Genomic DNA, 11,204 nt, shown 5'->3' on the forward strand with positions numbered 1-11,204 from the left:
TTCCACCTCTTTCACTGAGACACGAGTTCACTTTGCATCTTAAAAATGATGTTCCAAAAGATTAGCCCCAGATGAACCTGGCTATGAATGCTAGCTCCGTCACTTGGTAACCGTAGAAGCCAAACCAAATTGCTTTATTTTTGTGAGCCCCAGCTTCTCCTGTGGAGAGAGAGAATATTATTTGCAGTGAACGGCCCATAGATGGGATCATACACTGCTCTGCAACTTGCGATACCTGCAGAAATAAGTTTTGTACATATATCTTTACTTATTGGTACTTTAATCTCCGTAGGATAGACTTCCAAAATGAAGTTGCTGACCGCAGTGGTAAGTGCTTTCAAAAAGTAAATATATACTATAGAATACTAACTACTCAGCCATAAGAAATGATGACATTGGATCATTTACAATAACATGGATGGACCTTGATAACATTATATGAAGTGAAATAAGGAAATCAGAAAAAACTAAGAACTATATGAATCCATACATAGATGGGACATAAAAATGAGACTCAGAGACATGGACAAGAATGTGATGGTAATGAGGGGTGGGGTGGCAGTGGGGAGGGGGTGAGAAAGGAGAGAGAGGGGGTGGGGGGAGGGGAGAGGCACAAAGAAAACCAGATAGAAGGTAACAGAGGACAATTTGACTTCTAGAGATGTTTTCCCTGAACATATGTACCCTGATTTATCAATGTCACTGCATTAAAATTAATAAAAAAATTAAAAAAGAAAAAAGTAAATAAATGGTACCAGATTATTTTCCAAAAAAGATTTAACAGTTCATATGCTTACCAACTATGCCTGAGAATCCCTTTTTTCCCCTAGCCTTTGCTAGTACCAGACGTTATCAATCTTTTTAATTTTTGCCTATCTATTGGGGGAAAATGGTATCACATTGTATTGTTTTCCATTTCCTTTATCACTTGTAAAATTGAACAGTTTTTCATATTTATATTATTTATTTACATGTCCTCTTCTGTGATTGCCTTCTCTTTGTCCAATGGTCTTTTAAGTCATTGTTATTTTTCTTATCAATTTATAGTTTGAAGTGTGGAGAGTGACTGCTAATAATTTCAAGTTTTTTGAGGGGTGCTGAAAATGTTCTAAAATTAGGTTACACTGATAGTTACACCAATCTCTATATATAGAAAATTAACTTTAACACAGTGACAATGATCAATGAGAAAACATAGATTTCAGGTAAACATTTCTATAGCATTTGAACTGTTGATTATGTTATATACCCATCACCCAAAGTCAAACATTTTCCATCACCTTATATCAATATTTGTCCCTCTTTACACCCTCCTCCCCCATTCCCTCTCCCATCTCCCACATCCCCTTCCCCCTGGTAACCACTTCACTTTTATCTATATCCATGAGTCTCAGTTTTATATCCCACTTATGTGTGAAATCATACAGTTCTTAGCTTTTTCTAATTTACTTATTTCACTCAGTATAATATTCTCAAGATCCATCCATGTTGTTGTGACTGGCACTATGTCATAATTTCTTATGGCTGAGTAATATTCCATAGTGTATATGTACCACATCTTCTTTATCAAATACTCTATTGAGGGACACTTTGGTTATTTCAATGTCTTGACCACTGTGAACAATGCTGCAATGAGCATGGGGCTGCATGTGTCTTTACATACTAATGTTTTTGAGTTTTTGGGGTAGATAAAAAAGCTTTGAATTTACACTTTAAAGCAATGAACTTTATGGTATATAAATTATATCTCAATAGAGTATATTTGTAAAAGTGATTTTAATGGCTGCATAAAATTGCCTTTTATAGAATTGCCATATTGTATTTAATCACCTCCAATTGCTTCTAATTATTTCTAATATCCACACTCATAAAAATGTGATGAAAATCTTTGTACATAAATCTCTCCTTTTTCTTAGGATACATTCTTAGATTGTAATTACTGGGAGAAAAAATATGATTTTTAAGGGGTAAACATGCTTTCTAATAAAAAATAAGTAAACAGTTTATTCCATCTGAACATTTTAGAGTTTTCTCATTAAGCTCAGACTGTCATATTCAGTAACTCAGAACTGTTGTTGGACTGGATCTTCCTACTACTGTGACACCAAATGCCACTATAACTGGTGGCAGAGAGCAATTTCAGTTTTGTTCACACAAAAATATGAAGTGCACTTCTCTCTTTATCATCAGTTGTTTAATTGTTACAGATTGATTTCTAGAAAAACAAGATGAGAAACTAAACTGCTTTACCTGACTCAAATCCATGGGGAATGGTGCTTATTTTAGCATAATTTTTGAAAAAACAGGAAGCAGTGCCTATTTGGTTCTATCTGCAACTGTTTCATACCGCCTTCACATCCTGCTACCATATAGTAAGGAAACTATAATAATAATAAGAGTGTTAAGAGTAACGATTGATACTATTGACTGGTAACCATAAGGTCCTTCTGTGCAAAGAAAAGAACTTATCTTCTTGGTTAATTGTGCTAACTACTAACAAAGAAATTCACTTAGAAGGATCATGAAGAAAAGAGATTTTATTTCCTATCTGTTCTCTGAACCCACTCTCAACCCAAATCCCTCTTGCCTCATCAAATATTTAGATTTACCTGGGAAAGTTGATTGATGATGGTTGATTTATAATTTTTAGGACATTAGCAATGCTTAAGAGGCTCTGTGCTGTAATGGGAAGTTTACTCGGCTAGCAACAAGAGTCCTGGATTTTAGTTCTGACTCTGTCATTTATCTGTTATACAACATTAGGAAAATCATATGCCTTATGTGGCTCTCAATTTTTTATCTTTAGTTAATATCTAAGTGCCCTTCTAATTCTGATATACTATGGTTTTAATGAATAATAGAAGGAGAAATCTTGCATTAAGAAATAGTACAAGGAACAGATTTAGAAGTTGAGGTCAGATTAGAGAAACCGAGTCATATCAGAATCTTATTCTGATCTAGGGCATTTTAAGTTATATTGTTAAAGTCATCAATAGAAAATACATTTGGGGTTACACAATTCTATGCATTTACTAAAAGCCACAGAAACAGCTCTGGCTGGATAGCTTGGTTGGTTAGAGCATTGTCCCAAAGCACAGAGGTTGCCAGTTTGACCCCCTGTCAAAGCACATACAGGAATGGATCTATGTTTCTGTCTCTCTCTCTTGCCCTTCCTCTCTATAAAATCAGGAAAAAAATAAAATTAAAAAAGAAAAAATAAAGAACCATATGCATACAATGCTAGATTTTGTGATATGTAAACTATACTTAATAAAGCCTTTAAAACATACATTTGATTGTCATCTTATCTCCAAATAATCATGGATATAGTATATTAAATTATATAAATTGACAATCTGCTCATTTATTTGCATGCATGAAAATGAGTTGAGAGCAAAAGGATAGCTTAATAATCTTGAGAGTTTTGTTGGCTCAGAGAAACTCCTGGACTCCAGGGAGATTGATGGAGCTAAAATGTCATTGTCACAAGGGAGGCAACTATTGATTTCACGGACAAACCATGTAATTATGGAGCACAGTGCTTAGTTACATTAATTAGAAGGGAATAAGAGAGTGGAGATGGAGGTATTGCTGGCAGGACAGAGAAAGAGTGTAGGTCAATCCTCTCTAAGGTGTGGCTGGAACATGCAGGAAGTGGAGAGAGAAGAAACTAAAAAATAGGTTGGAGGCAAAAAACATTTTGAGGTCTCTAATGGTAGAAGATTTACTGTATATTAAATAACATCATATATGTAAAAATACTTTAAAAGTTATAAAACACTATATAAATAAAAAAAATTCAACAGGCAATATAGGTACATTGGAAAAATTCAGGTGGCATAAACAAATGATATAAAGAGATAGACAGTTTAAAGTAAGTTTCCCTCCCACCACTGTTACCCATTTGTCCTTCACAGAAGCATCTGCTATTTTAATTTTTTGTGTATCCCTCTGGAGATATTGTATTATATTATACATAACAAATATATATGTATGTGTGTATGTATGTATAATCTCACAAATGATAAGATTCTATTTACACTGATTTCTTTTGTCTATAATTGTTTTTCATATATCTTGAAAATCATTCCTTATATTTACTCTTTTTGTGTGTGTATGACAGAAGCAGAAAGAGAGACAGAGAGAGGGACATATAGGGACAGACAGACAGGAAGGGAGGGAGATGAGAAGCATCAATTCTTTGTTGCGGCATTTTAGTTGTTGCATGATTGCTTTCTCATATGTGCCTTGACCGGAGGGCTACAGCAGGGCAAGTGACCCCTTGTTCAAATCAGCGACCGTGGGCTCAAGCAAGCAACCTTGGGCTTCAAGCTAGCAACTTTGGGCTCAAGCCAGTGAACATGGGGTCATGTCTATGATCTCACGCTCAAGCCAGCAACCCCGCATTCAAGCTGGTGAGCCCATGCTCACACCAGATGAGCCCACACTCAAGCCAGCTACCTCAGGGTTTTGAACCTGAGTCCTCTGCATCCCAGTCCCATGCTCTATCCACTGCGCCACCACCTGGTCAGGCTGATTTACTTTATTCTTTTTAAACATCTATATAGTAATTCCCTACACCGCAATTTATTTAACCAGTCCCCTTTGAAGGACATTAAGTTTTTCTCAATGATTTATCTTAAATTAAAGTCAGCACTGAATAACAAAACCAGCTCCCAATGGTGTTATTGATGAAGATTTTAAATATTATTATTACTTTGGTTAATATACCAATTTATTTTTATTTTTATGTTTTCATTAAAAATAATCTCAGTGTTTCCAGAACATTTTTAAAAAACCTATATTGTAATGCTGCAACAAGGAACTACAGGTAAGTCAAAGTACAAATCACTTCCAAAAAGCTGAGTTAGTCTGGACAGATAGAGTCTACCAGGCTGGGCAAATGTTGCTATATATTCAGATTCCAGTTTGGAAGGGAATCTCAAGCCTTCAAGAACATTTCAGAGAGGTAGTGCAATGGAATGGAAATATTTCAGAGTCTGGACTGGAAGACTTGAATTCTAGCCTGTTTTCTTACTATCTATGTGATGTTGGGTAGGCCACACCCTTTGAGGTTCAGTTTTTACTCATGATTTTAAGTAAAGACAGAAATAATTTCATTCACACTGCTATTGTAAGGACTAGATGAACTTACAGTGTTCCATTAAGTATTTGATAAATGTTATTTTTAAGTATTACTCTAAGAAACATGGACATAAAGCCAGACTAGCTCAGGTAGATTAAATATAAACGTGTATACAAATTGCAACCTAGAAGTGAAAAGATGGGCTGAGAAAGAATTAGTCTCTTCTTGGTTAGATATATATTAATTCAGAACTTTATAAAAAGTAGTTTAACTCTTTTTTTAAAGGTCCTGTAAGCCTACAATTTAAATGTCTATCCTTGTCATGAACTTTTGGAAAACATACTATTATTTTGATTAATGAAATACTTTCTTTTTTTCCCTTCATAATTCTCTATATTACAATCCACTGATCAAGGATATAAGCTCATTACTGTCAGTGAGAGTGAAAGAGAGGATTTTCATTTTAAGGGGAAAATGCTCTCTATTTAGATTGGCCAGTACCACAAAGAAACCCAGCAGATGTTTTACAAAAGAATTAGGCTATTTGACATTTCATTGGAATGAGACCTAGAAAGAGTACTAATAAAGAAAAACCAACCAGTACCCTGTAAGACAAGGAAGGGAAAAAGACTATAGTATAAATTGATATAAGATCTTTAGAGGGTAATTTAGCACTATATATGTTAAAAATCAACACATATACGCTGTCCTTCTGCCTTTATTTCCTGAAAATTTCAGTTCTAAACCCATTAGGTGAAGCAGAGCAAGGTAAGCATTCTTGTTTACCTTGGTGGGGAATGGGAGGGCAGATTAGGATGTCAGAGACTGAGCAGGTTCAGGATGGTGTCCTTGTGGAAGGAGGCCTTTTATGAGAGATCAGAATCCAAGCAACTTAATACAGGCAGCCTGGTATAGGAAGTCAAAGCTAGAGGGGGCCAACAAGAACATTCCTTAATGGAGTGGCATGGCATGTGGTGTCAGAACCTGAGCAGGCTGAGGAAAGAATCTTTGCTGGGGAGCAGCCAGTGATGGAGAGTGAGTGGCCCCAAGCAGGGAGAACTGACATAATGTCAAGAAGAATGTCAATGGAAATAAGTGATTGGTTATTGTATTAGTTATTTCTATGTAACAATTTACCCCAAAACCTAGTGGCTTAGAACAATAAACATTTATTATCTCAGTTTCTGTGTGTCCAGAATCTGGGCACAGGCCCTGGCCAGTTGACTCAGTGGTAGAGCGTTGGCTCAGCATATAGAAGTCCCAGGTTCAATTCCTGGCCAAGGCACACAGAAGAAGCACCCATCTGCTTCTCCACCCTTTCCCTTCTCCTTCCTCTCTACCCCTCTCTTCCCCTCCAGCAGCCAAGGCTCCATTGGAGCAAAGTTAGCCTGGGCACTGAGGATGGCTCCATGGGCTCTGCCTCAGGTGCTAGAATAGCTCCAGTTGCAATAAAATAATGTCCCAGATGGGCAGAGCATCACTCACTAGTGGGCATGCTGTGTGGATCCCAGTTGGGTGCATGCGGGAATCTGTCTCTCTGCCTCCCTGTTGTTTCTCACTTCAGAAAAATACAAAAAAAAAAAAAAAAGAATCTGGGCACAGCCTAGCTAAATGTGTTTGGCCCAGATTCTCTCACAAATCTGCAATCCAAAGGCTTAGCTGGGAGAGAATCTGCTTCCAAACACATTCATTTGGTTGTTAAGAGGGTTTAGTTCCTCACAGGCTTTTGACTGAAGGCCTTAGTTCCTCCATGACTGTTGGCCAGAAGCATCCCTCAACTCCTTGCCACGTGGGCCTCTGCTATAAGGCAGTTAGTTTCCCTGAGAGAGAGAGAGAGGAGGAGAGTTGGGGGGGGGAAGAAAGGGGGAAAGAGAGAGGGAGAGAGAAAGAGAGAGTGAATTAGACAAAACCTGAGTCCTCTTGCAACCTAATCTTGAAAGTGACATCCTACAACTTTTGCCAAATTCTATCATTAGAAGTAATTTACTAGAATCCAGCCTGACCTGTGGTGGTGCAGTGGATAAAGCGTCGACCTGGAAATGCTGAGGTCGCCGGTTCGAAACCCTGGGCTTGCCTGGTCAAGGCACATATGGGAGTTGATGCTTCCAGCTGCTCCCCACCTTCTCTCTCTGTATCTCTCTCCTCTCTGTCTCTCTCTCTCCCCCTTTCTCTCTCCTCTCTAAAAATAAATAAAATAAAATTAAAAAAAATAATTTACTAGAATCCAGCTTCACTCAAGGAAAGATAATTTTCACAGGTGGATAAATACCACTAAGCAAGAGTCATTGAGGCCAACCTTAGAAAAAATGTCCATACCACACAGAGTGATTTATGGGTTCAATGCAATCCCTATCAAAATCCTCATGGCATTTTTAAAAAAACAAAATGGGAAAACACAATCCCAAAATTCATATGGAACCACAACAGACTCCAAAATAGCCAAAACAATTTTGAGAAAGAATAAAAAAAACTGGAGTATCACACTTCCTGATTTTAAAATATATTACAAAGTGACAGTAATTAAAGTAGTATGTCATTGGCATAAAAACTTACATATAGATCAATGGAGCAAATTAGGAAACCCAGAAATAAACCTATAAATGTACTGTCCACAAGGGTACCAAGAATACACATTGAGGACAGTCTCTTCAACTAACAATGCTGAGAAAACTAGGTATCTATTTACAAAAGAATAAAATTGGACATTTACATAACGCAAAAAAAAATTCTAAGTGTATTAAAGAGTCAAGTGCAACATCAGATATGGTAGAGCTCCTAGAAGAAAATGGGAAAAGCTTCATGACATTGGTCATGGATATGACACCAAAAACAGAAAACAAAAGCAAAAACAGACACAAGATCATATCAAACTAAAAAGTTTCTGCACAACAAAGGAAAAAACTAACAGAGTTAAAAGACAACCTACAGAATAGGAGAAATATTTGCAAACCGTGTATCTGATAAGTTAATATCCAAAATATATAAGGAATTTCTACAAATCAATAGCAAAAAATCCAAAACAAATAAACTAATATAAAAAAATGAGCAAAGGATTAGACATTTCTCCAAAGAAGACATACAAATGACCAACAGGCATATGAAAAAGCATTCAAATCACTAATAATTAGAGAAAAGCAAATCAAAATATTTCACAAAAGATGATAAAAATTAAAAAAAAATAAGGGTCTAATGTGACAGAAAATTGAGCTTGCAATTATTCAGACTGCCTTTTCTCACAGTGATTTATAAATGTAAAAAAATAACCCATTTCATTACGACAAAATATGTTAATGATCAGAAAGAATAATGTGAGTCAGTAACTAAAATAGATAATTTGAAGAAAGTAAACTAAAAGGTATAACCTCACATCTGTTAGAATGGCAATTATCAAAAAAAAGACAAGATATAACAAGTGTTAGCAAGGATGTAGAGATACTGGAACCCCTGTTCACTGCTAATAGGAATGTACAATGGTGCAGCCACTATGGAAAACAGTATGGAGTTTACTCAAAAAAATTAACAATAAAACAACCATATATTAAGCAATTCCACTTCTGGGTATATATCCAAAAGAAATGAATTCAAGATCTCAAAAAAGTATCTACATTTCCATGTTATTGAAGCATTATTCACAATGGCCAAGATATGGAGACTAAGTATACATGACAGATGAATGGATAAAGAAAATGTAATATACACATACAGTGGATTATTAATTAGCCTTAAAAAATAATAAAGTCATGCCATACGTGACAATACAAATGAAACTTGAGGACGTTACGCATAGTGAAATAAGCCAGTCGCAGAAGGACAAATACTGTGTGATTCCATTAAATAGTCAAATTCATGGAAACAGAGAGTAGAATGGTGGCTGCCAGGAGTTTGGGAGAGGGCGGAATGTAGAATTGCTGTTCAAGGGTATAAAGTTTCAGTTATATAAGACGAATAAGTTCTAGTAACCTGCTGTACAATATTGTGCTTATAGTTAACTGTATTGTACACTTAAAAATCTGTTATGTGTTCTTACCACAACAAAATAGAAAGAGAAAGAATCATACAATACTTAGGAGATCACCTAGTCCTAGACCTTTGTTTGAACCAAGCCGAAGTTTAACTAGCTATCCTACCTTGAGCAAACTACCCTCTGTATTCCTTAATTCCTCTCTAAAATGGAGATAATTATGCCTGTCTCATGGAGTATACTGAGAATTAAACAAAATTTTGGATGTAAAGCAAGTAGGACAGTGCTTGGCACATGCTAAAAAGTCAATGAATGGTAGTTATTATATTATTAAAAGATAAAGAAATCTCCCAGCACACTTACGTACAGAAGGGTTGATAAAATGGTTAAATATATTAAGAATAATGGAAACTAATTTTCTTATTGTCATAAATTGTTGCAAATACAGAAAGAGAAAACTAGAATGAATCCTTTGACATTGGGATATATCATGCTAAGAGAAATAAGTCAGACAGAAAATGTTATGAACCATATGATTTCACTCATATGTTGGATATAAAATTGAAAGCAACAAATGAACGACCAAGAAAAGCAAACAAACAAAATCTCATAGACACAAACAACAGTATGTTAGTTATTAGAGGGGTGGGGGGGAGGGCAGTAAGGGTAAGAGGGGGGTCAAATATATGATGACCTAAGATTTGACTTTTGAGTGGTGGGCACACAATGCAATATACAAATCGTGCACCATAAAAATGTACAATTGAAACCTATATAATCTCATTAACCAATGTCATTCCAATAAATTTAATTAAAATTTTCTAATCTAAATCTAGAAATTTAGAATTACTAGATTTTGTCTAGTAATATTGCCTATTCATCCAAAAAAAAAAGGCCACCTTGTTATCCTTTTACTATATGATCATCCAATCTACTATATGCACTAGTTTCTAGCCTAGTTGAGAATATATTGTACATAAAATTTTGAATTCTGCCTTTCTTCCTCTCCACGTAATGTCATTTTCCTTTGGAAACATCTCTTCTCAACTCCTTTCAGAAATAGGCCCAGATTTATAAAATAGGCCCAGAGTAATAAAATCCCTGGAAAAGAAAAGCATGGAAAAACGATTAGAAGTGGAAAGTATGGGTTTGCAATTGCTAAGAAATGGCTTCCATGTACTTATTCATGACTGAAAATCTCAAGTCTATTTTTTCCTTGTTTTTGTATCTGTATTGTACTTTCCCCTATTTATACTTGAACAGTTTTGTTGGGTCAGTATGCCTAAGTAACTGTGTCTGTGAAACAGCAGAACATTTTGGAAATTTTTCCAAGAATTCAATTTTAGAAAAACCAAAGGTAAATTATTGCTTTTTTAAGCTACTGAAAGGAAAAGGATACAATAATAGTAAGTACAGTGTTAGAATGTTAGACCCAAACAGTGGTGGGATTCAAATAATTTAACAACCGGTTCTCTGCCCCAATAACCATTTTAAGTATAAAAAAAACGATATACTGAAAGGTAGTTTATTATTTCATGCATTTAATACTTAAATAAGCACAATAAAAGAGGTATACAAAACTAGATTATGCTATAAGAAAGTTTAAAAATATTAATGAAAAATATTAAGTAATATCTGACAAAAAACAATAAAACTGTTATTTAAGATATTTCCATATTGCTTCTTGATTGGCATCCTCGCTTGCAATTTTTTTCTCCTATGGACGGAATAGACATTACTATGAGCGCTTAGAATACGCTGTTGCGCAGATAAACATTAAAAAAGAGTAAGGAGTGTAAATTTGTGATTTCCACGTTGAGCAGCTGCCCAGGCGCCCACCTGAGAGAGAACCCTGATAACAAATGCCATTTTTTTTTCTTTTTTCATTTTTCTGAAGCTGGAAACAGGGAGAGACAGTCAGACAGACTCCCGCATGCGCCGACCGGGATCCACCCGGCACGCCCACCATGGGGCCACGCTCTGCCCACCAGGGGGTGATGCTCTGCCCATCCTGGGCATCGCCATGTTGCGACCAGAGCCACTCTAGCGCCTGAGGCAGAGGCCACAGAGCCATCCCCAGTGCCCGGGCCATTTTTGCTCCAATGGAGCCTTGGCTGCGGGAGGGGAAGAGAGAGACAGAGAGGAAAGCGCGGCGGA

Source organism: Saccopteryx bilineata, chromosome X (genome assembly GCF_036850765.1).
Source record: "Saccopteryx bilineata isolate mSacBil1 chromosome X, mSacBil1_pri_phased_curated, whole genome shotgun sequence".
Classification (NCBI taxonomy): Eukaryota; Metazoa; Chordata; class Mammalia; order Chiroptera; family Emballonuridae; genus Saccopteryx; species Saccopteryx bilineata.